The sequence below is a fragment of the Manis javanica genome, chromosome 2, assembly GCF_040802235.1.
Source record: "Manis javanica isolate MJ-LG chromosome 2, MJ_LKY, whole genome shotgun sequence".
Taxonomy (NCBI): domain Eukaryota; kingdom Metazoa; phylum Chordata; class Mammalia; order Pholidota; family Manidae; genus Manis; species Manis javanica.
In genome coordinates this window covers 143,162,767-143,190,271 of record NC_133157.1, presented here as the reverse complement: position 1 = coordinate 143,190,271, position 27,505 = coordinate 143,162,767, and positions in this window count along the sequence as shown.

The following is a 27,505-nucleotide window of genomic DNA, read 5'->3' as shown; positions in this document are numbered from 1 at the left end:
TTTTTATAGAAATTTATCCATTTCTTTGATGTCCAATTTGTTGGCATACAATTTTTTGTAGGAGTCTCTTATAATCCTTTGTGTTTCTGTGGTGTTGATTGTAACTTCCTTTATTTCTGATTTTACTTATGTGAGTCCTCTTTATTTTTCTTGATAAGTCTGGCTAAAATATTATTAATTTTGCTTATCTTTTCAAAGAAAAGATCACTTCATTGTTTTTTTTCTATTTTTTCTCTTCATTCCGTTTACTTCTGCTCTACTCTTTGTTATTTCCTTCCTTCTAACTTTGATGTTTGTTTGTTCTTCTCTTTCTAGCTCCTTTAGGTGAAAGATTAGGTTGTTTATTTGAGATTTTTCTTGTTTCTTGAGATTAGTCTGTTATCATTATTAACATCTCTCTTAGAACTATTTTTGTTATATCCCAAAGTTTTTAGAACATTGTGGTACCATTTTTATTTGTCTCAAGGTATTTTCTTATTTCTTCTTTGATTTCTTCATTGGCCCATTTGTTGTTTAGTAGCATGTTGGTCAGCCTCCACATGAATGTGTTTTTTCTACTTTTTTCTTGTCATTGGTTTGTAATTTCATACCATTATGATAGGAAAAGATGCTTGGTATAACTTCAGTCTTTTTAAATTTATTGAGACTTCTTTTGTTGCCTAACATGTGATCTATCCTGGAATGTGCTGTTGTGTGCTCTTGAAAAGAATATGTATTCTGCTTGGTTTAGATGGAAAGTTCTGTATTATTAAGTTATATATATATACGTATGTATGTTAAGTCCATTTGGTCTAATGTATTATTTAAGGTCATTTTTCCCTTATTGACTGACTTTCTGTCCAATCTATCTATTGATGTAAGTGAAGTGTGAAAGTCCCCTACTATTATTGTATTACTGTCAATTTCTCCTTTTATGTCTGTTAATATTTTGTTGATTCAACCATTTACTCATGGGCCATACTGTTTTGAATATTGAGAGTTTTAATTTTGTTTTACTATCTGATAGGGCCAGTCCTCAATATTTTCTCCTTTTTCCCATGTTTTCCTATTCAGAAATCATATTTCTTTTTTGATGTTCAGTTCTAATTTTATGCCTTTCAGCAATATTTGTAAGGTTTCTGGCACAGAAACATCAAATTCCAGCCTTTTTTAAACCACTAATATAAAAAAATTACGCCATGCGATGGTAAAGTCAAACTCTACAGCTTAAGTCACAAAAGACAGCTAAGGCTTATTGTCTTTCACTCATGCAAAGACCAGTGCAGGCCAGGAGACTTTCTGAGGGAGACTCGGCAGTCCAGGCTATTTCCATGCTGTGGCACCATCACCAGTAAGGTGACCTCAGAGTTGACCTTGCATTATAAATAGTCGTATGGCTTTGCCTGTCTGTGGGAGGGCCAAGATGCCAAATTTTCCTGTGTGTCATGGAAAGTGGGAAACAATAGATAGAGGGGAGCACTGTATTCTCTTAGTTATATCTTCTAACTTAGTTGTTTGTATGTATGTTATGGTATTAATTCCTCTAGATTAGTTTTATACCCTATTATCTTAGTGAATTTTCTGACTGTAGCTCTCCAGTTGATATTCTTGCATTTATATCATCTGTAAATAGGCAGAGTTTTATCATTTCCTCTTTAATCCTTTTACTTGTGATTTCTCTTGTCCAATGCATTGGTGGATACCCCATAAGTGTTAAATAGTACTGGCAATAGTGGGCATTCCTTCCTTGTTCATGCCATCTGTAATTTCCCACTAGACTGATGATTTACCAATAGTTCTTACCTGTTAGTGCATGACTCTGAACTAAGTCAAGATTATTAAGGCCATTCTCCATCCCACACCTATGACAGATATTGCTATCCAGTATTTACTGAATTGTGACATGGCCTAGATCCTTGTCAACCCTTCCAAGCTTTTAATCACACTTGATCACTGGGGTGAAGTCTATATGACATCCCATATGTGAACCAAAAGTGTGCTTTAAAAATGAACTTACTGAGTCATATTTTTAACCCAGAGGACACACTGAAGTGTAATTTTGACAATAATACACCTATTAGATTCATTTAAAAATATTAATTAATAATATTGGTCAGGTAACATATCCTTTTAATGAACATAATCTTCCAGAACTTTGGGTATACTTGTATGACTGAATATATGTAAGACTGTTATAAGAGGCTCAAGCCAGATTCCCTCCCTCGCACCCCCTTCTGCCTTTACCCCACACCACATTCTAGGATGGGTGGATCCTCTGTCTAATCACAGCTCAGTTTCCATCTCCTCCATACAGCACACAGGACACCTCTTTTCTGAATTATTGTCTGACCTCACGATATTTCCCTTGTATTGATAATTAACCCTAAATAAAAAAAAATTCATTGTCCTCCCAACTAATTTGTAAACTACTCATTTAACAAATATTTTTCAAATACCTGTTCTGTTGAGACTTATATGCTAGGCTTCTGGGATACAGCTATGACAAAGCACAAAAGATTATTTTTTCTTAGAAGTTTAGTGGAAGACAAATAAAAAAACAACTAACTGAGCAGAACTATTCAATTTAGATTATATGTGATGGAGGAAAAAATGCAGTGTGAACAGAGAATCCAATAGATCTTACCTAGTAAGATTTATGTATTTTGTTACACCATTGCATTTTTCACATGATAGGTATACAATGTATTTGGTTAATGAGCCAACAGTTTTAATATCATCTCTAAAATACATAAAACAGAGTAGTTCTTATTGTCAAATGGAGGAAACATGACAATGGATTTAGAGATAAACCCTCTGAGAGTTTCTTACTATATATAAAAGTTTAGTATATATAAACATGTGGTTTCCTTTTACCTTCTGGAATTAACTGAAATATATTCCATGATTCTGAAATGATCTTGGATATGATGGGACAATGGCAGATATTGTTTTTTTTCACTTTTTCAGGAGGTGCCTTCTTTTTTTTTTGAGAGGGCATCTCTCATATTTATTGATCAAATGGTTGTTAACAACAATAAAATTCTGTATAGGGGACTCAATGCACAATCATTAATCAATCCCAAGCCTAACTCTCAGCAGTCTCCAATCTTCTGAAGCATAACGAATAAGTTCTTACATGGTGAACAAGTTCTTACATAGTGAATAAGTTCTTACATGGTGAACAGTGCAAGGGCAGTCATATCACAGAAACTTTCGGTTTTGATCATGCATCATGAACTGTAAACAATCAAGTCAGATATGATTATTCATTTGATTTTTATACTTGATTTATATGTGAATTCCACATTTTTCCCTTTTTTTTTTTAAAGAAAATGCTGAAGTGGTAGGTAGATGCAAGATAAAGATAGAAAGCATAATTTTGTGCTGTAAGAGGGCAAGTGTACATGATCATGTCTGTGCCTATAGACTAAGTACTGATTTCTCTCAAAATGAGGGGTGGTGAGGTTCTAAGCCTCACCTCTGTTGATCCCCAATTTCTCACCTGATGGCCCCCCTGCGACTGTGCCTGTCTTAGGTTGTTCCTCCCTTGAGGAATCTTACCCGTCTCTGGCTAACCAGCCATCTTCTGGGGCCAATGGCAGATATTTTGAAGTTATTTGGCAACATCTTTTGCCACAAGTTTGATAAATCAGATGAAAGTTCAATAGTCAGATATAGGCAAACACAGAGAAACAGTGTTTGCTAATAGTGGCATAGAGAACTTGCTAGAACAAGAGTATTTTGGGCCACTGTAAAATTTTTGTAATTGCACAAGTTGTTTTTTAAATTCTTACAACATAATAGGTACAAGGTCAATTGTAACAAATGCATTTTCCTAAACTAATTTGACTAAATTAACAGCGGTAGCAGAGAATTAAATAAAACTCATTTTCAAGAAGTATTTTTACTTGACCATAGAAATGTACCCACTTTAATAAATTTACCAAGGAGTTTCTCCCTGGTCAGAATACTAGGCTTTATATTTACATAGGTCCTATTTTATGCAGAGTACAAAGTGTTTGTGAAAATAAAATAAAGACATTGATTGTAAGAAGTGAACGTTGATTACTACCACCTTCCCTAATTGATCAGTAAGGTATTTGGAGCTTTGGAAAGTCATGCATGTATTTCACAGGTGACCCAAAGTGGACTCCATTCTCCCACTCACGGCCTAGTTACTTTTTGTACCACAACACATCTGAAAAGTACACAATTAAATATATATAAAATTCAAAAATACATACAGGTAAAAATAACTCTAATAGAACAAAATCCATGTAAGAGAAACAGAGGTTCCAGAATGTAACATTCTACAGAAATACAGATCTGCCAAATTCCAACAGCTTAGGGGCATGGGAGAGTTATCGATCACTACAATTAACCACTAAAATTACTGCATGTGTATTTTTTTTCTTTTGGTATCATTAATCTACAATTACATGAAGGACATTATGTTTACTAGGCTCCCCCCTTCACCAAGTCCCCCCCAGATCCCCGTTCACAGTCACTGTCCATCAACATAGTAAGATGCTGTAAAATCACTACTTGTCACCAAGTTCACAGTCACTGTCCTTCAACATAGTGAGATGCTGTAGAATCACTACTTGTCTTCTCTGTGTTGCACAGCCCTTCCCATGCCCCCCAACACTATACATGCTAATTGTAATGCCCTCTTTCTTTTCTTCCCGCCCTTATCCCTCCATTCCCACCCGTCCTCCCCAGTCCCTTTCCCTTTGGTAACTATTAGTCCATTCTTGGGTTCTGTGCTTCTGCTGCTGCTTTGTTCCTTCAGTTTTCTTTTGTTCTTATACTCCACATATGAGTGAGATCATTTGGTACTTGTCTTTCTCCTCCTAGCTTATTTCACTGAGCATAATACCCTCTAGCTCCATCCATGTTGTTGCGAATGGTAGGATTTGTTTTTTTCTTAGGGCTGTGTAATATTCCACTGTGTATATGTACCACATCTTTTTTATCCAATCATCTACTGATGGACATTTAGGTTGCTTCCATATCTTGGCTATTGTAAATAGTGCAGTGATAAACATAGGGGTGCACCTGTCTTTTTCAAACTGGAGTGCTGCATTCTTAGGGTAAATTCCTAGAAGTGGAATTCCTGGGTCAAATAGTATTTCTATTTTGAGCATTTTGAGGAACCTCCATACTGCTTTCCATAATGGTTGAACTAATTTACATTCCCCCCAGAAGTGTAGGAGGGTTCCCCTTTCTCCACAACCTTGCCAACATTTGTTGTTGTTTGTCTTTTGGATGTTAGCCATCCTTAGTGGTGTGACATGTTATCTCCTTGTGGTTTTAATTTGCATTTCTCTGATGAGAAGCGATGTGGAGCATCTTTTCATGTGTCTGTTGGTCATCTGAATTTCTTCTTTAGAGAACTGTCTTTTCAGCTCCTTTGCCCATTTTTTAATTGGATTATTTGCTTTTTGTTTGTTGAGGTGTGTGAGCTCTTTATATATTTTGGATGTCAACCCTTTATCGAATCTGTCATTTATGAATATATTCTCCCATATTGTAGGATACCTTTTTGTTCTATTGATGGTGTCCTTTGCTGTACAGAAGCTTTTCAGCTTGATATAGTCCCACTTGTTCATTTTTGCTTTTGTTTTCCTTGCCCTGGGAGATATATTCAGGAAGAAGTCACTAATGTTTATGACCAAGAGATTTATGCCTATGTTATTTCTGGAGTTTTATGGTTTCATGACTTACATTCAGGTCTTTGATCCATTTACTTTTGTGTATGGGGTTAGACAGTAATCCAGTTTCATTCTCTTACATGTAGCTGTCCAGTTTTGCCAGCACCATCTGTTGAAGAGACTGTCATTTGCCCATTGTATGTCCATGGCCCCTTTATCGAATATTAGTTGACCATATATGTTTGGGTTAATGTTTGTAGTCTCTATTCTGTTCCATTGGTCTGTGGCTCTGTTCTTGTGCCAGTACCAAATCGTCTTGATTACTGTGACTTTGTAGTAGAGCTTGAAGTTGGGGAGTGAGATCCCCCCAACTTTATTCTTCCTTCTCAGGATTGCTTTAGCTATTCGGGGTCTTTGGTGTTTCCATATGAATTTTTGAACTATTTGTTCCAGTTCATTGAAGAAAGCTGTTGGTAATTTGATAGGGATTGCATCGAATCTGTATATTGCTTTGGGCAGGATGGCCATTTTGACGATATTAATTCTTCCTAGCCAAGAGCATGGGATGAGTTTCCATTTGTTAGTGACTTCTTTAATTTCTCTTAAGAGTGTCTTATAGTTTTCAGGATATAGGTCTTTCACTTCTTTGGTTAGGTTTATTCCTAGGTATTTTATTCTTTTTGAAGCTATTGTGAATGGAATTGTCTTCCTGACTTCTCTTTCTGTTAGTTTATTGTTAGTGTATATGAAAATCACAGATTTCTGTGTGTTAATTTTGTATCCTGCAACTTTGCTGAATTCCAATATTAGCTCTAGTAGTTTCCGAGTGGAGTCTTTAGGGTTTTTTATGTACAATATCATGTCATCTGCAAATAGTGACAGTTTAACTTCTTCTTTACCAATCTGGATTCCTTGTATTTCTTTGTTTTGTCTAATTGCTGTGGCTTGGACCTCCAGTACTATGTTGTATAACAGTGGGGAGAGTGGGCATCCCTGTCTTGTTCCCGATCACAGAGGAAAAGCTTTCAGCTTTTCACTGTTCAGTATGATGTTGGCTGTGGGTTTATCATATATGGCCTTTATTATGTTGAGGTACTTGCCCTCTATACCCATTTTGCTGAGAGTTTTTATCATAAATGGATGTTGAATTTTATTGTATGCTTTTTCAGCATCTATGGAGATGATCATGTGGTTTTTGTCTTTCTTTTTGTTGTTGTGGTGGATGATGTTGATGGATTTTCGAATGTTGTACCATCCTTGCATCCCTTGGATGAATCTCACTTGGTCATGGTGTATGATCCTTTTGATGTATTTTTGAATTCGGTTTGCTAATATTTTGTTGAGTATTTTTGCATCTACATTCATCAGGGATATTGGTCTGTAATTTTCTTTTTTGGTGTGGTCTTTGCCTGGTTTTGGTATTAGGGTGATGTTGGCTTCATAGAATGAGTTTGGGAGTATTCCCTTCTCTTCTATTTTTTGGAAAACTTTAAGGAGAATGGGTATTATGTCTTCTCTGTATGTCTGATAAGATTACGAGGTAAATCCATCTGGCCCAGGGGTTTTGTTCTTTGGTAGTTTTTTGATTACCGCTTCAATTTCATTGCTGGTAATTGGTCTGTTTAGATTTTCTGTTTCTTTCTGCGTCAGTCTTGGAAGGTTGTATTTTTCTAGGAAGTTGTCCATTTCTCCTAGGTTTCCCAGCTTGTTAGCATATAGGTTTTCATAGTACTCTCTAATAATTCTTTGTATTTCTGTTGGGTCCATTGTGATTTTTCCTTTCTCGTTTCTGATTCTGTTGATGTGTGTTGACTCTCTATTCCTCATAATAAGTCTGGCTAGAGGCTTATCTATTTTGTTTATTTTCACGAAGAACCAGCTCTTGGTTTCATTGATTTTTGCTATTGTTTTATTCTTCTCAATTTTATTTATTTCTTCTCTGATCTTTATTATGTCCCTCCTTCTGCTGACCCTAGGCCTCATTTGTTCTTCTTTTTCCAATTTTGATAATTGTGACATTAGACCATTCATTTGGGATTGTTCTTCCTTCTTTAAATATGCCTGGATTGCTATATACTTTCCTCTTAAGACTGCTTTTGCTGTATCCCACAGTAGTTGGGGCTTTGTGTTGTTGTTGTCATTTGTTTCCATATATTGCTGGATCTCCATTTTGATTTGGTCATTAATCCATTGATTATTTAGGAGCGTGTTGTTAAGCCTCCATGTGTTTGGAGCCTTTTTGCTTTCTTTGTACAGTTTATTTCTAGTTTTATGCCTTTGTGGTCTGAAAAGTTGGTTGGTAGGATTTCAATCTTTTTGAATTTACTGAGGCTCTTTTTGTGGCCTAGTGTGTGGTCTATTCTAGGAATGCTCCATGTGCACTTGAGAAGAATGTGTATTGTTGGATTCCCCTGAGGAAGGCGCCACCCCAAATCACTCACCAAAGACGTTTCTTGATGCAACAAGCAAGAGGAATTTATTCAGAAGCCAACTAGCTGGGGTCCAAGTCAGCCCGATGCAGCGGGTCTCAACGAGGACCCAGAGCACACAAAGCCAGAAGGTTTTATAGCATTTTCAAAAGGGGTAAAATTTTCCATAATCACAATACAGGGTTTTTTTCTATAGGCTCATAAATCTTTTGCTGGCGCCACATCCTGGGGTCTGGTTAGATGAGATCACCTTCGGAATGTCTAGGGTGGTTCTAGCAAGATAAGCTAGGCATGTATGATTAACTGATTTACGGTTGGCTAACTAAAGGTCACTACAATTGACACAGGCTGACTAACTTGTTTTTCAAGATTCTAATGATTTTCCTTCTTCTAGGTTAGGGGGTGGTATTTAAGCCTTAAAATGGCTGTACTTATGCTAACTTTTGATTTTTCAGATCCTACAGTATCCTGTTGCTTTTGGGTGTAGAGTTCTATAGATGTCTATTAGGTCCATCTGTTCTAGTGTGTTGTTCAGTGCCTCTGTGTCCTTACTTGTTTTCTGTCTGGTGGATCTGTCCTTTGGAGTGAGTGGTGTGTTGAAGTCTCCTAAAATGAATGCATTGCAGTCTATTTCCTCCTTTAGTTCTGTTAGTATTTGTTTCACATATGTTGGTGTTCCTGTATTGGGTCCATATATATTTATAATGGTTATATCCTCTTGTTGGACTGAGCCGTTTATCATTATGTAATGTCCTTCTTTATCTTTTGTTACTTTCTTTTTTTTGACGTCTATTTTGTCTGATACTAGTATTGTAACACCTGCTTTTTTCTCTCTGTTGCTTGCATGAAATATGTTTTTTCATCCCTTGACTTTAAGTCTGTGCATGTCTTTGGGTTTGAGGTGAGTCTCTTGTAAGCAGCATATGGATGGATCTTGCTTTTTTATCCATTCTATTACTCTGTGTCTTTTGATTGGTGCATTCAGTCCATTTACATTTAGGGTGATTATTGAAAGGTATGTATTTATTGCCATTGCAGGCTTTAAGTTTGTGGTTACCAAAGGTTCGGGGTTAGCTTCTTTACTATCTTACTGTCTAACTTAACTCGCTTATTGAGCTATTATAAACACAGTCTGATGGTTTTTTATTTCTCTCCCTTCTTTTTCCTCCTCCTTCCTTCTTCATATGTTGGGTGTTTTGTTCTGTGCTCTTTTTAGGAGTGCTCCCATCTAGAGCAGTCCGTGTAAGATGTCCTGTAGAGGTGGTTTGTGGGAGGCAAATTCCCTCAACTTTTGCTTGTCTGGGAATTGTTTAATCCCTCTTTCATATTTAAATGATAATCATGCTGGATACAATAGTCTTGGTTCTAGGCCCTTCTGTTTCATTGCATTAAGTATATCATGCCATTCTCTTCTGGCCTGTAGGATTTCTGTTGAGAAGTCTGATGAGAGCCTGATGGGTTTTCCTTTGTAGGCAACCTTTTTTTTCTCTCTGGCTGCCTTTAATACTTTGTCCTTGTCTTTGATCTTGCCATTTTAATTATTATGTGTCTTGGTGTTGCCCTCCTTGGATCCCTTGTCATGGGAGTTCTGTGTACCTCTGTGGTCTGAGAGGCCATTTCCTCCCTTAGTTTGGGGGAAGTTTTCAGCAATTATTTCTTTAAAGAGACTTTCTATCCCTTTTTCTCTCTTCTTCTTCTGGTACCCCTATAATGCAGATATTGTTCCATTTCGATTGGTCACTCAGCTCTCTTAGAATTCTTTCATTCCTGGAGATCCTTTTATCTCTCTCTGCATCAGCTTCTCTGCATTCCTGTTCTCTGTTTTCTAGTCCAGTAATGGTCTCTTGCATCTCGTCCATTCTGTTTTGAAGTCCTTCCAGAGCTTGTTTAATTTCTGTATTCTCCTTCTTTAGTTCTTGCATATTTCTCTGCAAGTCCACCAGTATGGTTATGACTTTTGTTTTAAATTCTTTTTCAGGAAGACTGGTTAAATCTATCTCCCCAAGTTCCTTCTCAGGGGAAGATGTAGCAGATGCCAAAGCTGTCTGGGTTAGTCTTCTCTGGATCAAATTTTTTTGCCTTTTCTTGTTGATATGTGCAGTGGAGTGCTATTGACGCATCTATCAGCTTTCCACTTGGCTCCTGGCCTTTCTTTACTGGGACCACTGCGACCCCTAGTGGCTTGTGTTGGGCAATTGCGTGTAGTCTGGGTCTCTGTATCTTGCCTGGCTGGTATGGAGGAAGCTCCCTTGCTGAGGGTGTGGCCAGTCTCAGGCTGCTAATCTGCTATGGCAGGGCCCTGGAGGGGTAATGGACGGGGGGCTGTTTGGCTCTTTACCTCCATGAGGGGTGTCAGAGCTGTTGCCCAGGGGGTTAGTGCGCCCGGAGTGCCCTGGAATTTCCAGCTGTTGGACTGTGACCTGGGATGTTTCCGTCCAGCTGTGGCATCCCTGTCCCTTTAAGACTTTCAAAAAGCATTCGCTTTTCTTTGTCACAGGGGCATCAGCTTCAGGACCCGCTCAGGGGTCTTGCTGCCCTGTTTCACTAGTTTCCAGCACCCCATGCATGCACTCTGTCTGTGCTTTGGTGCAGATGGCTAGGGCTGGGTGTTTAGCAGTCCTGGGCTCTCTCTCCCTCTCCACTCTGACTCCTCTCCTCCCGCCGGGAGCTGGGGTGATGGGCACTTGGGTCCTGCCAGGCTGGGGCTTGTATCTTATCCCTTTCACCAGGTGCTGGGCTCTCGCAGGTGTGGATGTGGTCTGGCTGTTGTCCTGTGTCTTCTTGTCTCTCTTTTAGGATTAGTTGTATTTGTTGTATTTTCAAAAATATGTATGTTTTTGGGAGGAGATTCCCACTGTCCTACTCACGCCACAATCTTGGCTCTGCCTCCTGTGTGTGTATTTTTATTCAGAAAATATGATTGCTTTCCTGGAGTGGGATATTCTTCTCTGTGAGCAGGGTAGAATGTTGTTATAATATATTTTGATACACTCCAAAACTGAAGGATAGACCAAGATTGGGTTTTTTTTTTTTTTTGAGAGGGCATCTCTCATATTTATTGATCAAATGGTTGTTAACAACAATAAAATTCAGTATAGGGGGGTCAATGCTCAATGTACAATCATTAATCCATCTCAAGTCTAATTCTCATCAGTCTCCAATCTTCTGAAGCATAACGAACAAGTTCTTACATGGTGAACGAATTCTTACATAGTGAATAAATTCTTACATGGTGAACAGTACAAGGGCATTCATCACAGAAACTTTCGGTTTTGATCACGCATTATGACCTATAAACAATCAGGTCAAATATGAATATTCGTTTGATTTTTGTACTTGATTTAAATCTTGATCCTACATTTCTCTCTTTATTATTATTATTATTTTTATTTTTAATAAAATGCTGAAGTGGTAGGTAGATGCAAGATAAAGGTAGAAAACATAGTTTCGTGCTGTAAGAGGGCAAATGAAGATGATCAGATGATCAGGTGTGTGCCTATGGACTAAGTATTAATCCAGGCTAGACAAGGACAGCAAAACATCCATGGATGCAGAAGATTTCTCTCAAAGCAGGGGGGGTGAGGTTCTGAGCCTCACCTCTGTTGATCCCCAAATTCTCACCTGATGGCCCCCCTGTGACTGTGCCTGTCTTAGGTTGTTCCTCCCTTGAGGAATCTTACCCGTCTCTGGCTAACCAATCATCTTCTGGGGCCATACAGGGAAATGTAAAATTGGTAAGTGAGAGAGAAGCCATATTGTTTGAAAAGGTTAGCTTTTTACTTCTTTGAAGATTTATGCCCTGTGGCTTCTATGCCCAGCACTTGTCTCAAGGTATCTTTACCACCTGGAGGAATTATGATACTCAGTGAATTTGATATGAGGCATGAATTCTATTTAAGGGTTGTAATTAGGAAGGAAGAAGAAAAGCTATAGATGTAGCATATGGAAGGAAACATGGGAGGATTGATTATTTCTTTGACATATCTTCTTGTAGAGTACCTTAAGTATGTATAGGTTTTAAACTACTAACTAATTTGCACACACATATTAACATAATAGGAATACGGTGACATAAACAAAGCAAATCTATAATTACCATCCATCTCCAGTGAAGCCAAGAAAACCATTTAGGCACCCTAGGTATTCGTGAAAATTTGTCTATGATATGATGGATATTGTCCAACTGTACTTGAACAGTCTGAGAGAAATCAAACAAATTAAAGCAGCCCATTTCTGGGATCTGTTCACATCCCATATGTTCTTTTAACCGTAGATAGTCTATAGTCATAAGATTTTGGAGTGCTACAACTTGCACCCCTCCCAACTCCTGGTTGAGTTCCAACAGTACAGATCCGGTCAAATTCGTTGTCTCACTGTATGCACATGCCAGCCTAGACATCTCCCTCCTCATTCCTATGGCAAGTCCAGGAGACGGTGGGCTGGATGCAGCCACACCCGCAGCATCGTCCGGATCCCTGTGGAGGCTTTTTGATGATCATCCCCCAGCACAAGTCCTCCAGAGAGGGCTGATGCCGGAAGCTCCTCCTCATATCGTATCTTAGTTCATTTGCTGGGTATCCAAGCTAGGCCTTGATCTTCTGCATAGAAACATAGACCCTTTGCCCACACTTTGACATGCCCTCTATACCACTGTGCAGAACTCATTGGAGGTCAGCACACAGTAACTGCTTTTTTTTTTTTATTAAGAGAAAGGAATATGATCAGAAAAGAGTACCTCCATAGCTGATCATCTGACACCCTTTAAGTGATCAACATTAAGGATATTTAAAGCATGCGTTGATCTTTGATTTACCAATAGTTTTATCCTATCAAGGAGCAATCCCCCTTTTCTTTCTTTCTTTCTTTTTTTTTTTTTAATTTTTAATCTACACTTACATGAAGAATACTATGTTTACTATGCTCTCCCCTATATCAGGTCCCCCCTAACAACCACATTACAGTTACTGTCCATCAGCTTAGCAAAATGTAGAGTCACTACTTGTCCTCTCTGTGTTGTGCAGCCCACCCTCCCCTTTCTCCCTCCCCCCCATGCATGCTAATCTTAATACCCCCCTTCATCTTCCCCCCCATACCTCCCTGCCCACCCATCCTCCCCAGTTCCTTTCCCTTTGGTACCTGTTAGTCCATTTTTGGGTTCTGTAATTCAGCTGCTGTTTTGTTCCTTCAGTTTTTCCTTTGTTCCTATACTCCTCAGATGAGTGAAATCATTTGCTTTTTCTCTTTCTCCGCTTGGCTTATTTCACTGAGCATAATACTCTCCAGCTCCATCCATGTTGCTGCAAATGGTTGGATTTTTCCACTTCTTATGGCTGAGTAGTATTCCATTGTGTATATGTACCACATGTTCTTTATCCATTCATCTACCGATAGACATTTAGGTTGCTTCCAATTCTTGGCTATTGTAAATAGTGCTGCGATAAACATAGGGGTGCATCTGTCTTTCTCAAACTTGATTGCTGCGTTCTTAGGGTAAATTCCTAGGAGTGGAATTCCTGGGTCAAATGGTAGGTCTGTTTTGAGCATTTTGATGAACCTCCATACTGCTTTCCACAATGGTTGAACTAATTTACATTCCCACCAGCAGTGTAGGAGGGTTCCCCTTTCTCCACAGCCTCGCCAACATTTGTTGTTGTTTATCTTTTGGATGGCAGCTATCCTTACTGGTGTGAGGTGATACCTCATTGTAGTTTTAATTTGCATTTCTCTGATAATTAGCGATGTGGAGCATCTTTTCATGTGTCTGTTGGCCATCTGTATTTCTTTTTTAGATAACTGTCTGTTCAGTTCCTCTGCCCATTTTTTAATTGGGTTGTTTGTTTTTTGTTTGTTGAGGCGTGTGAGCTCTTTATATATTCTGGACATCAAGCCTTTATCGGATCTGTCATTTTCAAATATATTCTCCCATACTGTAGGGTTCCTTTTTGTTCTATTGATGGTGTCTTTCGCTGTACAGAAGCTTTTCAGCTTAATGTAGTCCCACTTGCTCATTTTTGCTGTTGTTTTCCTTGCCCGGGGAGATATGTTCAAGAAGAGGTCACTCATGTTTATGTCTAAGAGGTTTTTGCCTATGTTTTTTTCCCAAGAGTTTAATGGCTTCATGACTTACATTCAGGTCTTTGATCCATTTTGAGTTTACCTTTGTATATGGGGTTAGACAATGGTCCAGTTTCATTCTCCTACATGTAGCTGTCCAGTTTTGCCAGCACCATCTGTTGAAGAGACTGTCATTTTGCCATTGTATGTCCATGGCTCCTTTATCAAATATTAATTGACCATATATGTTTGGGTTAATTTCTGTAGTCTCTAATCTGTTCCACTGGTCTCTGGCTCTGTTCTTGTGCCAGTACCAAATTGTCTTGATTACTATGGCTTTGTAGTAGAGCTTGAAGTTGGGGAGTAAGATCCCCCCTACTTTATTCTTCTTTTTCAGGATTGCTTTGGCTATTCGGGGTCTTTGGTGTTTCCATATGAATTTTTGAATTATTTGTTCCAATTCATTGAAGAATGTTGCTGGTAATTTGAGAGGGATTGTATCAAATCTATATATTGCTTTGGGCAGGATGGCCATTTTGACTATATTAATTCTTCCTAGCGATGAGCATGGGATGAGTTTCCATTTATTAGTGTCCCCTTTAATTTCTCTTAAGAGTGACTTGTAGTTTTAAGAGTGTAAGTCTTTCACTTCTTTGGTTAGATTTATTCCTAGCTTTTTTATTCTTTTTGATGCAATGGTGAATGGAATTGTTTTCCTGATTTCTCTTTCTATTGATTCATTGTTAGTGTATAGGAAAGCTACAGATTTCTGTTTGTTAATTTTGTATCCTGCAACTTTGCTGTATTTCGATATCAGTTCTAGTAGTTTTGGAGTGGAGTCTTTAGGGTTTTTTATGTACAGTATCATATCATCTGCAAATAGTGACAGTTTAACTTCTTCTTTACCAATCTGGATCCCTTGTATTTCTTTGTTTTGTCTGATTGCTGTGGCTAGGACCTCCAGTACTATGTTAAATAACAGTGGGGAGAGTGGACATCCCTGTCTTGTTCCCGATCTCAGAGGAAATGCTTTCAGCTTCTTGCTGTTCAGTATAATGCTGGCTGTGGGTTTATGATATATGGCCTTTATTATGTTGAGGTATTTGCCCTCTATTCCCATTTTGCTGAGAGTTTTTATCATGAATGGATGTTGAATTTTGTCAAATGCTTTTTCAGCATCTATGGAGATGATCATGTGGTTTTTGTCTTTCTTTTTGTTGATGTGGTGGATGATGTTGATGGATTTTCGAATGTTGTACCATCCTTGCATCCCTGGGATGAACCCAACTTGGTCATGGTGTATAATCCTTTTGATATACTTTTGAATTCTGTTTGCTAATATTTTATTGAGTATTTTTGCATCTACATTCATCAGGGATATTGGTCTGTAATTTTCTTTTTTGGGGGTGTCTTTGCCTGGTTTTGGTATTATGGTGATGTTGGCTTCATAGAATGAGTTTGGGAGTATTCCCTCTTCTTCTATTTTTTGGAACACTTTAAGGAGAATGGGTATTATGTGTTCTCTGTGTGTCTAATAAAATTCCGAGGTAAATCCGCCTGGCCCCGGGGTTTTGTTTTTGGGTAATTTTTTGATTACTGTTTCAATTTCTTTGCTCGTAATTGGTTTGTTTAACTTTTGTGTTCCTTCCTTGGTCAGTCTTGGGAGGTTGTATTTTTCTAGGAAGTTGTCCATTTCTTCTAGGTTTTCCATCTTGTTGGCATATAGGTTTTCATAGTAGTCTTTAATAATTCTTTGTATTTCTGTGGAGTCTGTCGTGATTTTTCCATTCTCATTTCTGATTATGTTGATTCGTGTTGATTTTCTTTTTCTCTTAATAAGTTGGGCTAGAGACTTATCTATTTTGTTTATTTTCTCGAAGAACCAGCTCTTGGCTTCATTGATTTCTGCTATTGTTTTATTCTTCTCAATTTTGTTTATTTCTTCTCTGATCTTTATTATGTCCCTCCTTCTGCTGACTTTAGGCCTCATTTGTTCTTCATTTTCCAGTTTTGATAATTGTGATATTAGACTATTCATTTGGGATTGTTCTTCCTTCTTCAAGTGTGCCTGGATTGCTATATACTTTCCTCTTAAGACTGCTTTTGGTGCGTCCCACAGAAGTTGGGGCTTAATGTTGTAGTTGTCATTTGTTTCTATATATTCCTTGATCTCCATTTTGATTTGTTCATTGACCCATTGATTATTTAGAAGCATGTTGTTAAGCCTCCATGTGTTCGTGAGCATTTTTGTTTTCTTTGTAGAATTTATTTCTACTTTTATACCTTTGTGGTCTGAGAAATTGGTTGGTAGAATTTCAATATTTTGGAGTTTACTGAGGCTCTTTTTGTGAGCTAGTATGTGGTCTATTCTGGAGAATGTTCCATGTGCACTTGAGAAGAATGTATATCCTGTTGCTTTTGGATGTAGAGTTCTATAGATGTCTATTAGGCCCATCTGTTCTAGTGTGTTGTTCAGTGCCTGTGTGTCCTTACTTATTTTCTGCCCAGTGGATCTATCCTTCGGGGTGAGTGGTGTGTTGAAGTCTCCTAAAATGAATGCATTGCAGTCTATTTCCCTCTTTAGTTCTGTTAGTATTTGCTTCACATATGCTGGTGCTCCTGTATTGGGTGCATATATATTTAGAATGGTTATATCCTCTTGTTGGACTGAGCCCTTTATCATTATGTAGTATCCTTCTTTATCTCTTGTTACTTTCTTTGTTTTGAAGTCTATTTTGTCTGATATTAGTACTGCAACCCCTGCTTTCTTCTCGCTGTTGTTTGCCTGAAATATGTTTTTCCATCCCTTGACTTTTAGTCTATGCTTATCTGTGGGTTTAAGGTGAGTTTCTTGTAACCAGCATATAGATGGGTCTTGCTTTTTTATCCATTCTATTGCTCTGTGTCTTTTGATTGGTGCATTGTCTATTTACATTTAGGGTGACTATTGAGAGATATGTACTTATTGCCATTGCAGGCTTTAGATTCGTGGTCACCAAAGGTTCAAGGTTAGCTTCTTTAGTATCTTACTGCCTAACTTAGCTCGCTTATTGAGCTGTTATATACACTGTCTGGAGATTCTTTTCTTCTCTCCCTTCTTATTCCTCCTCCTCCATTCTTCATATGTTGTGTGTTTTGTTCTGTGCTCTTTTTAGGGGTGTTCCCATCTAGAGCACTCCCTGTAGGATGCCCTGTAGAGGTGGTTTGTGGGTAGCAAATTCCCTCAGTTTTTGCTTGTCTGGGAATTGTTTAATCCCACCATCATATTTAAATGATAGTCATGCTGGATACAGTATCCTTGGTTCAAGGCCCTTCTGTTTCATTGCATTAAGTATGTCATTCCATTCTCTTCTGGCCTGTAGGGTTTCTGTCGAGAAGTCTGATGTTATCCTGATGGGTTTTCCTTTATAGGTGACCTTTTTCTCTCTAGCTGCCTTTAAGACTCTTTCCTTGTCCTTGATCCTTGCCATTTTAATTACTATGTGTCTTGGTGTTGTCCTCCTTGGATCCTTTCTGTTGGGGGTTCTGTGTAATCCCATGGTCTGTTTGATTATTTCCTCCCCCAGTTTGGGGAAGTTTTCAGCAATTATTTCTTCAAAGAGACTTTCTATCCCTTTTCCTCTTTCTTCTTCTTCTGGTATCCCTATAATATGAATATTATTCCTTTTGGCTTGTACATAGTTCTCTTAGTGCTGTTTCATTCCTGGAGATCCTTTTATCTCTCTCTATGTCAGCTTCTATACGTTCCTGTTCTCTGGCTTCTATTCCTTCAATGGCTTCTTGCATCTTATCCATTCTGCTTATAAATCCTTCCAGGGATTGTTTCACTTCTGTGATCTCCTTCCTGACATCTGTGATCTCCCTCTGGACTTCATCCCACTGCTCTTGCATTTTTCTCTGCATCTCATCCCATTGCTCTTGCATTTTTCTCTGCATCTCTGTCAGCATGTTCATCATTTTTATTTTGAATTCTTTTTCAGGAGGACTGGTTAGGTCTGTCTCCTTCTCAGGTGTTGTCTCTGTGATCTTTGTCTGCCTGTAGTTTTGTCTTTTCATGGTGATAGAGATAGTTTGCGGATCTGGTACAAGTGACCGCTGGAAGAGTTTCCCTTCTTGTTGGTTTGTGGCCTTCCTCTCCTGGGAGAATAGCGACCTCTAGTGGCTTGTGCTGGGCAGCTGTGTGCAGACAGGGCTTCTGCTTCCTGCCCAGTTGCTATGGGGTTTATCTCCGCTGTTGCTGTGGGCATGGCCTGGCTGGGGCTGCTCCTCCAAAATGGTGGAGCCCCGTTGGAGGGGGAGTGGCTGGGAGGCTATCTCCGTAAGGGGCCTCTGTGCTCCCTGCTGCCCAGGGGGTTAGTGTGCCCAGAGATCCCCAGATTCCCTGCCTCTGGTCTAAGTGACCTGTCCTGCCCCTTTAAGACTTCCAAAAAGCACTCTCCAAACCAAAACAACAACAGCAACAATGAGAGAGGGAACAGAAGAAAAAAAAAAAAAAGGAAAAAACACGCGATTTTTTTTTGTCCTCAGGCGCTGGTCCCAGGCACCTGCTCACTGGTCCTGCTGCCCTGCCTCCCTAGCACCAGGGTCCCTGTCCCTTCAAGGCTTCCAAATAGCACTTGCCCACTGGTCCTGCAGGGAAAAACGCATGATATTCTTTGTCCTCAGGCGCCCGTCCCAGGCACCCACTCACCAGTCTCACCGCCCTGCCTCCCTAACACCGGGGTTCCTGTCCCTTTAAGGCTTCCAAAAAGCACTCGCCAAAAAGAGAAAAAAAAAAAGGGGGAAAAACACGCGATTTCCTCCGTCCTCAGGCGCCGTTCTCAGGCACCCGCCCACCGGTCCCGCAGGGAAAAACGCAGGATATTCTTTGTCCTCAGGCGCCGGTCCCAGCCACCCGCTCACCAGTCCCGCCACCCTGCCTCCCTAGCAACGGGGTCCCTGTCCCTTTAAGGCTTCCAAAAAGCACTCACCAAAAAAAAAAACCGCTCTGGTTTCTTTCCACCCGCCAGGAGCCAGGGGGAGGGGCGCTCGGGTCCCACTGGGCTGGGGCTTGTATCTTACCCCCTTCGCAAGGCGCTGGGTTCTTGCAGGTGTGGATGTGGTCTGGATGTTGTCCTGTGTCCTGTGGTCTCTATTTTAGGAAGATTTTTCTTTGTTATATTTTCATAGCTCTATGTGTTTTTGGGAGGTGATTTCCACTGCTCTACTCTTTCTAATCACATGTATTTTGAAGTGGTCATCATTCTGGTGACTGAGGAATTTCTGACTCCCTTTGACAACACAAGGTTCTCAGTAGTTACGTTTTTATTTATTCCTAAATAGTGTGGCTACTGCAAATGGCAAACCTTACAGAATAATCTGTCCTGACTGCAGTTGCCAGACCTATCATGGCTTCTACTTACCTGTGGCCTTTTCTTCTCTTCTGATCAAAGGGATTTCCTTTTTTGTCAATTTATAACCTCATACTTAATTTTTAAATCATGTTTTGTATCATTGCATGCTGTATGGTTAGGGCCCTGGCCAGAAACACTCAAATTAGGATAATTCAAGTGGAATGAAATTAAAAGACTGTTTGCAGAGGCACGAGTGGGTCTTGGGAAAACCTCACAAGGGAGTTAGGTATCCAGTGGCTGGAAACAGCAGGTGCCTTTGCTACCCTGGATCTAAAGAAACAAAACATAACTGAGGTCAGAAAGGCAGGATTCAGGGCCTAGTTAGCCTGGGGCAACACTGAAGGGAGGAATCTGGAGGCATAAATAATCTGCCACTTACTCTCTGGTCCCCTGGTTCTCCTGCTCAGTGAAATCCTACAGGAAGCCAGAGCAATGCATTCCATTGATATAATCCATTTGGATATCTCCTGGGGGCACAAAGTGAAGACTGACCATGAGGTGGGGGGGAAAATAGAAAATCTCTGGCACAGAGGCTATTTATCAAGCAGTCACTCACAAGCCTGTCCCCAAATGTGGCCACTTTATGAGAGGCAAGCTGTGGCCGTCAGTTCAGGCAAAAATTGACGGTTTCAACCATGACATCTGAGCTCCAGCATGCTTTGCTTTGCCTCAATTCCCAACTTCCGGCCCTCCCTCAAGACCCTTCCCCCAATATCTGCTGAGCAAACTTTATTTGTGACCTAGTAATGCCACTTTCAAGTAGGCACAACCCAGAGAATGCCTAATAAGTATTTGTTAAAGAAGTGAACAGGCATAACTGCCTTGGTCCTGTCTTGACTGATCCTCTGCCAGACCTGTCACTCTAGTTTGGTCAGCACTCCTGGTTCCCATAACCCAGGTTCTTCCTTTGTTGGGGTTGCTGCCTTCCCTGGGTTATATGTGTTCATTCTGTTCCTATCTTGGCTGGTTGGCAAGAAGAGATAACTTTCGGGCAAGATGCACCTGAGAAGACAAAAGTCCTAGAAACATTGACTTTTCTACTTTTTTCCCATTCTTTTAAGAATTTTAACCTCCTCCCCCAGATTCCCACTTTTAGAAACATATTTTTAGTGTAGCTGTTATGTTAATGAGTCTTTATGTGGCATGTACTCTGGCTCATATTTAACTCTTCACTATACATTTTGAGAACATCTTAATACTTATTACTTCCTTGTTCTGGACAGGAACTCCTTTCTGATCTTTTAAAGTGAGACACATATCTCATTACTTCTTATGAAATGAGAGGATGGGATAGGGTTGTGATGTATAAGCCTAACATCTTTTAATACTGAGTTTCCAGTTTTAATGAACTAGATGAAAGGGCTGGTGTTGACTTAGCAGATTGGTTCATGGACTGAGCAATTCCTGGGACCTGAGATGACACCTGAAGATGAGTACCAGGGAAGGCTTGCAGCTACACAGGTCTTGGAGAGTATGCTTGAGAACTGTGGCTGGATTTCACTTCTGAGATGTGTTGTGTGACATGTCCCTGAGGCATACAAGAGAAGGAGAGGTGTAGTTGGTTTCCACAGCTCTCCCTACGTGTTATCTGTGTTGTCTTTTGCTAGAGTAATCACATGCCCTAGAGGTGGATTGCTTATGTTAAAATGCTGGTATTTCAATATCTAGCTATGTAATCATAGGCAAGTTCTTTTAGTGCTCTAAATGGGGTAATAATATTGCCTAACATATGTTTGCTGTGAGAGAAAATGAAGTAATATAGGTAAAGTGCTTAACAGTATTCGGTAACGTTCTAAAAAGAAAATGAACAGAGCATCAGTAAACTGTGGGGCAACTTCAAGGAGACAAATAGCTTAATTTGCAATTGCCCTAAACTGGAAACAATACAAGATTCAATAGGTGAATGGAGAGGCAAATTGTGGTCTAAACATAAAAAGGAATAAAAAGGAATGAATTATTGACACATGTGACACCATAGATGAATCTCAAAACAATTATGCTGAGTTGAAGGAGGTAGACAGAAATACAGTACATTAAGTATATTCTATATTATTCCAATTACATAAAATTCTAGAAAAAAGAAACATGTCTACTGACAGAAACAGATAATGGATGGGGATAGGCAGGGTTGAAAAGGAAAGGATGGATTACAAAGTGGCACTGGATAAGGACATGATTAAGTTTATTATTTTGATTGTAATGATAATTTCACAGTTGTATGCATATGTCAAAATTCATCAAAATATCTACTTAAATATCTACAGTTTTTCTGTATGTCAACCATACACCAATTAAAATTTTTTGTTAGCCCTATAAAAAGAATTGACTAGTTTGTTTTCATCTCTTGATACTTTTGGAAAAAGTTTTTTTTTAACAGTTTAAAAAAAATTTCTGAAAACAGACTTTAGCACTGTTTACCCACCGAATTTCTTACCACTTTTCTTGTTATTTTTATCTGGAATTTTTATTTCACTTAAAAATTATAAAATTTACTTTTGAAATAGTCAATGCTGATTTCTAGTAACATTTTAGGAGTAAGAAAGAGGTAAATTCTAGAAGAGTCTCAATGTTAATTAGCCTTAAGTTTTTTGTTCATCTGTTTTTGGACTTATTTGTTTCCTTTTACCTTTTCTTCTCCATTCGCTTTTCTTTTTGCTGAAGTACATCCTTTAATATATCTTCCAGAAAGAGCTATGAATATTCTTAATATTTACTATTCAAAAATGTCTCAATTTTAACTATTAAATACTCGTTTAACTAAATACAGGGTTTTGGCTTGAATCTCTCCACCCCTCTCCTGTCTACCCTTTAGTTTTTAAAAGATATTTTCAATGTCTTCTAGCATATATTTTGCCTGATATAATATATCTGGTATAATTAAACAAACCTACAGTCTGTCTAATTGCTATTCCTTTGCAGGTAATTTGTCTCTCATCTCAGATAGTTCTTAAAGGTTTCTCTCTACTGATTTTGTTTTAAGTGTCACTGTGTTGTAGATAGGTATGGATTTACCTTTCTGTAACCTCTTCATATTTTATATGTTTAAAATATTTCTTCAATCCCATAACATTTTTAGTCATTGTGTTTTTAAATAACAGCTTTATTGAAATATGATTGATAGACCATAAAATATATTTTTTTATTCAGTTGTCTTAAGTATATTGCCAATTTGTGCAACTATCACTGCTATCTATTTCCAGAACACTTTTTTTTTTTTTTTTTTTGAGAGGGCATCTCTCATATTTATTGATCAAATGGTTGTTAACAACAATAAAATTCAGTATAGGGGGGTCAATGCTCAATGTACAATCATTAATCCATCTCAAGCCTAATTCTCGTCAGTCTCCAATCTTCTGAAGCATAACGAACAAGTTCTTACATGGTGAACGAATTCTTACAGAGTGAATAAATTCTTACATGGTGAACAGTACAAGGGCATTCATCACAGAAACTTTCGGTTTTGATCATGCAATATGACCTATAAACCATCAGGTCAAATATGAATATTCATTTGATTTTTGTACTTGATTTATATGTTGATCCCACATTTCTCCTATTATTATTATTATTTTTATTTTTAATAAAATGCTGAAGTGGTAGGTAGATGCAAGATAAAGGTAGAAAACATAGTTTAGTGCTGTAAGAAGGCAAATGTAGATGATCAGATGATCAGGTGTGTGCCTATGGACTAAGTATTAATCCAGGCTAGACAAGGGCAGCAAGACATCCACGGATGCAGAAGATTTCTCTCAAAGCAGGGGGGGTGAGGTTCTGAGCCTCACCTCTGTTGATCCCCAAATTCTCACCTGATGGCCCCCCTGCGACTGTGCCTGTCTTAGGTTGTTCCATTCCAGAACACTTTTTATCACTCCAAAAAGAAATCTCAGAACCATTAGTCATCACACCTCAGTTACTCTTTCCCCCAGCCACTGACAAACACTAATTTGCTTTTTGTTTCTATAGATTATATCTATTCTGGATATTTAATACAAATGGAATCATACAATATGTAACCTTTTATGCCTTGCTCCTTTTACATGGCCTAAGGCTTGCAAGGTTTATCCATGTTGCAACATGTATTTGTCCTTCATTACTTTTTATGGTTGAATAATACTGTGTTGTATGGCTATACCATATTTTATTTGTCCATTCATCAGCTGATAGGATATTTGGATTGTTTCCACTTTTTGGCTACTATGAATAACGGTGCTATGGATACTTGTGTACAAGTTTTTTTTGCAGACACATTTTCAACTTTCTTGTACATATACCTAGAAGTGGAATCGCTGGGTCATATGGTCATTACACGTTTAAATTTTTGAGGAATTACTGAACTGTTTCCAGCAATGTACAAGGGTTCCAACTTTTGCACACACTAGAGAACACTTGTTATTGGCAATCTTTTTTTAAAAAAACAAAAAGATGGTGATATATTTATTAGGTGTAAAGAAATAAAAAGTAAACCAGGGACACATACCAATTACAGACAAAGACTTAAGTAACAGAAAGAGAGGAATTTATGTTGACAAAAGGGATAAGCCAGCATAAATTTTTATAAGTCAACACTAAAAAGCAAAAACTTACAAATAAAAAGGAAAACAGATCAAAAATACTTTTTCAGATCAATAATAACAAAAATAAAATCACTACATATAAAAACTTATCAGTGATGTAGTGTTAATGCAGTAGAGGATTGTTTCAGTCATTTACTCAGTGGAACCACAAACTACCCCAAGAAAAGGATTTAAAATCAGTTATCTCTCTTCCTCTTTTTTAAAATTATTTTTTATTTTTTAACTTTTTATTTTTATTTTGGTATCATTGATCTACAATTACATAAGGAACATTATGTTTACTAGAATCCCCCCATTACCAAGTGCCCCCCACAAACCCCATTACAGTCATTGTCCTTCAGCATATTAAGATGCTGTAGAATCACACTAGTCTTCTCTGTGTTGCACAGCCCTCCCTGTGCCCCCCACATTATACATGCTAATCATAATGCCCCCTTTCTCTTCCCCCCCCCTTATCCCTCCCTTCCCACCCCTCCTCCCCAGTCCCTTTCCCTTTGGCAACTGTTAGTCCATTCTTGGGTTCTGTGAGTTTGCTGCTGTTTTGTTCCTTCAGTTTTTTCTTTGTTCTTATACTGCACATATGAGTGAAATCATTTGGTACTTGTCTTGCTCCATCTGACTTATTTCACTGAGCATAATACCCTCTATCTCCATCCATGTTGTGGCAAGTGGTAGGATTTGTTTTCTTCTAATGTCTGAATAATATCCCATTGTGTATATGTACCACATCTTCTTTATCCATTCATCTACTGATGGACACTCAGGTTACTTCCATTTTTTGGCTATTGTAAATAGTGCTGTGATAAACATAGGGGTGCATCTGTCTTTTTCAAACTGGAGTGCTGCATTCTTAGGGTAGATTCCTAGAAGTGGAATTCCTGGGTCAAATGGTAAGTCTATTTTGAGCATTTTGAGGAACCTCCATACTGCTTTCCACAACGGTTGAACTAATTTACATTCCCACCCACAGTGTAGGAGGGTTCCCCTTTCTCCACAACCTCACCAACGTTTGTTGTTGTTTGTCTTTTGGATGGTGGCAATCCTTACTGGTGTGGGGTGATATCTCATTGTGGTTTTAATTTGCATTTCTCTGATGACTAGTGATGTGGAGCATCTTTTCATGTGTCTGCTGGCCATCTGAATTTCTACTTTGGAGAACTGTCTGTTCAGCTCCTCTGCCCATTTTTTAAATGGATTATTTGCTTTTTGTTTGTTGAGGTGCATGAGCTCTTTATGTATTTTGGATATCAATCTTTTCTCGGATCTGTCATTTAAAAATATATTCTCCCATACTGTAGGATAACTTTTTGTTCTATTGATGGTGTCCTTTGCTGTACAGAAGTTTTTCAGCTTGACAGAATCCCATTTGTTCATTTTTGCTTTTGTTTCCCTTGCCCGGGGAGATATGTTCATGAAGAGGTAACTCATGTTTATGTCCAAGAGATTTTTTCCTAAGTGTTTTTCTAAGAGTTTTATGGTTTCATGACTTACATTCAGGTCTTTGATCCATTTCGAATTTACTTTTGTGTATGGGGTTAGACAGTGATCCAGTTTCATTCTCTTACATGTAGCTGTCCAGTTTTGCCAGCACCATCTGTTGAAGAGACTGTCATTTCCCCATTGTATGTCCATGACTCCTTTATCATATGTTAATTGACCATATATGTTTGGGTTAATGTTTGGAGTCTCTATTCTGTTCCACTGGGCTGTGGCTCTGTTCTTGTGCCAGTACCAAATTGGTACTGGCACAAGTCTTGATTACTGTGGCTTTATAGTAGAGCTTGAAGTTGGGGTGCGAGATTGCCTCCCAACTTTATTCTTCCTTCTCAGAACTGCTTTGGCTATTCGGTGTATTTAGTGTTTCCATATGAATTTTTGAACTATTTGTTCCAGTTCATTGAAGAATGCTGATGGTATTTTGACAGGCATTGCACTGAATCTGTAGATTTCTTTAGGCAGGATAGCCATTTTGACAATATTAATTCTTCCTAGCCAAGAACATGAGATGAGTTTCCAGTTGTTAGTGTCCTCCTGAATTTCTCTTAAGAGTGTCTTGTAGTTTTCAGGGTATAGGTCTTTCACTTCCTTGGCTAGGTTTATTCCTAGCTTTTTCATTCTTTTTGATGCAATTGTGAATGGAATTGTTTTCCTGATTTCTCTTTCTGCTAGTTCATCATTAGTGTAGAGGAAAGCAACAGATTTCTGTGTATTAATTCTGTATCCTGCAACTTTACTGAATTCAGATATTAGTTCTAGTAGTTTTGGGGTGGAGTCTTTAGGGTTTTTTATGTACAATATCATGTCATCTGCAAAAAGTGACAGTTTGGCTTCTTCTTTACCAGTTTGGATGCCTCTTATTTCTTTGTTTTGTCTGAGTGACATGGCTAGGGCCTCCAGTACTATGTTGAATAACAGTGGGGAGAGTGGGCATCCCTGTCTTGTTCTCAATCTTAGAGGAAAAGCTTTCAGCTTCTTGCTGTTCAGTATGATGTTGGCTGTAGGTTTGTCAAATATGGCCTTTATTATTTTAAGGTACTTGCCCTCTATACCCATTTTGTTGAGAGTTTTTATCATGAATGGATGTTGAATTTTGTCGAATGCTTTTTCAGCGTTTATGGAGATGATCATGTGGTTTTTGTCCTTCTTTTTGTTGATGTGGTGGATGATGTTGATGGATTTTCGAATGTTGTACCATCCTTGCATCCCTGAGATGAATCCCACTTGGTCATGGTGTACGATCCTTTTGATGTATTTTTGAATTCAGTTTGCTAATATTTTGTTGAGTATTTTTGCATCTATGCTCATCAGGGATATTGGTCTGTAGTTTTCTTTTTTGGTGGGGTCTTTGCCTGGTTTTGGTATTAGAGTGATGCTGGCTTCATAGAATGAGGTTGGAAGTATTCCCTCCTCTTCTATTTTTTGGAAAACTTTAAGGAGAATGGGAATTATGTCTCTTCTGCATGTCTGTTAAAGTTCCGAGGTAAATCCATCTGGCCTGGGGGTTTTGCTCTTGGGTAGTTTTATGATTATTGATTCAATTTCATTGCTGGTATTTGGTCTGTTTAGATTTTCTGTTTCTTTGTTGGCCAGTCTTGGAAGGTAGTATTTTCCTAGGATGTTGTCCATTTCTTCTAGTTTTTTCAGCTTGTTAGCATATAATTTTTCATAGTATTCTCTAATAATTCTTTGTGTTTCTTTGAGGTCCATCATGATTTTTCCTTTCTCACTTCTGATTCTGTTGATGTGCGTAGATTTTCTTTTTCTCTTGGTAAGTCTTGATAGTAGTTTATCTTTCTGTTTATTTTCTCAAAGAACCAACTTTTGATTTCATTGATTTTTTCTATTGTTTTATGCTTCTCAGTTGTATTTATTTCTTCTCTGATCTTTATTATGTCCCTCTTTCTGCTAATATTTATACCTCA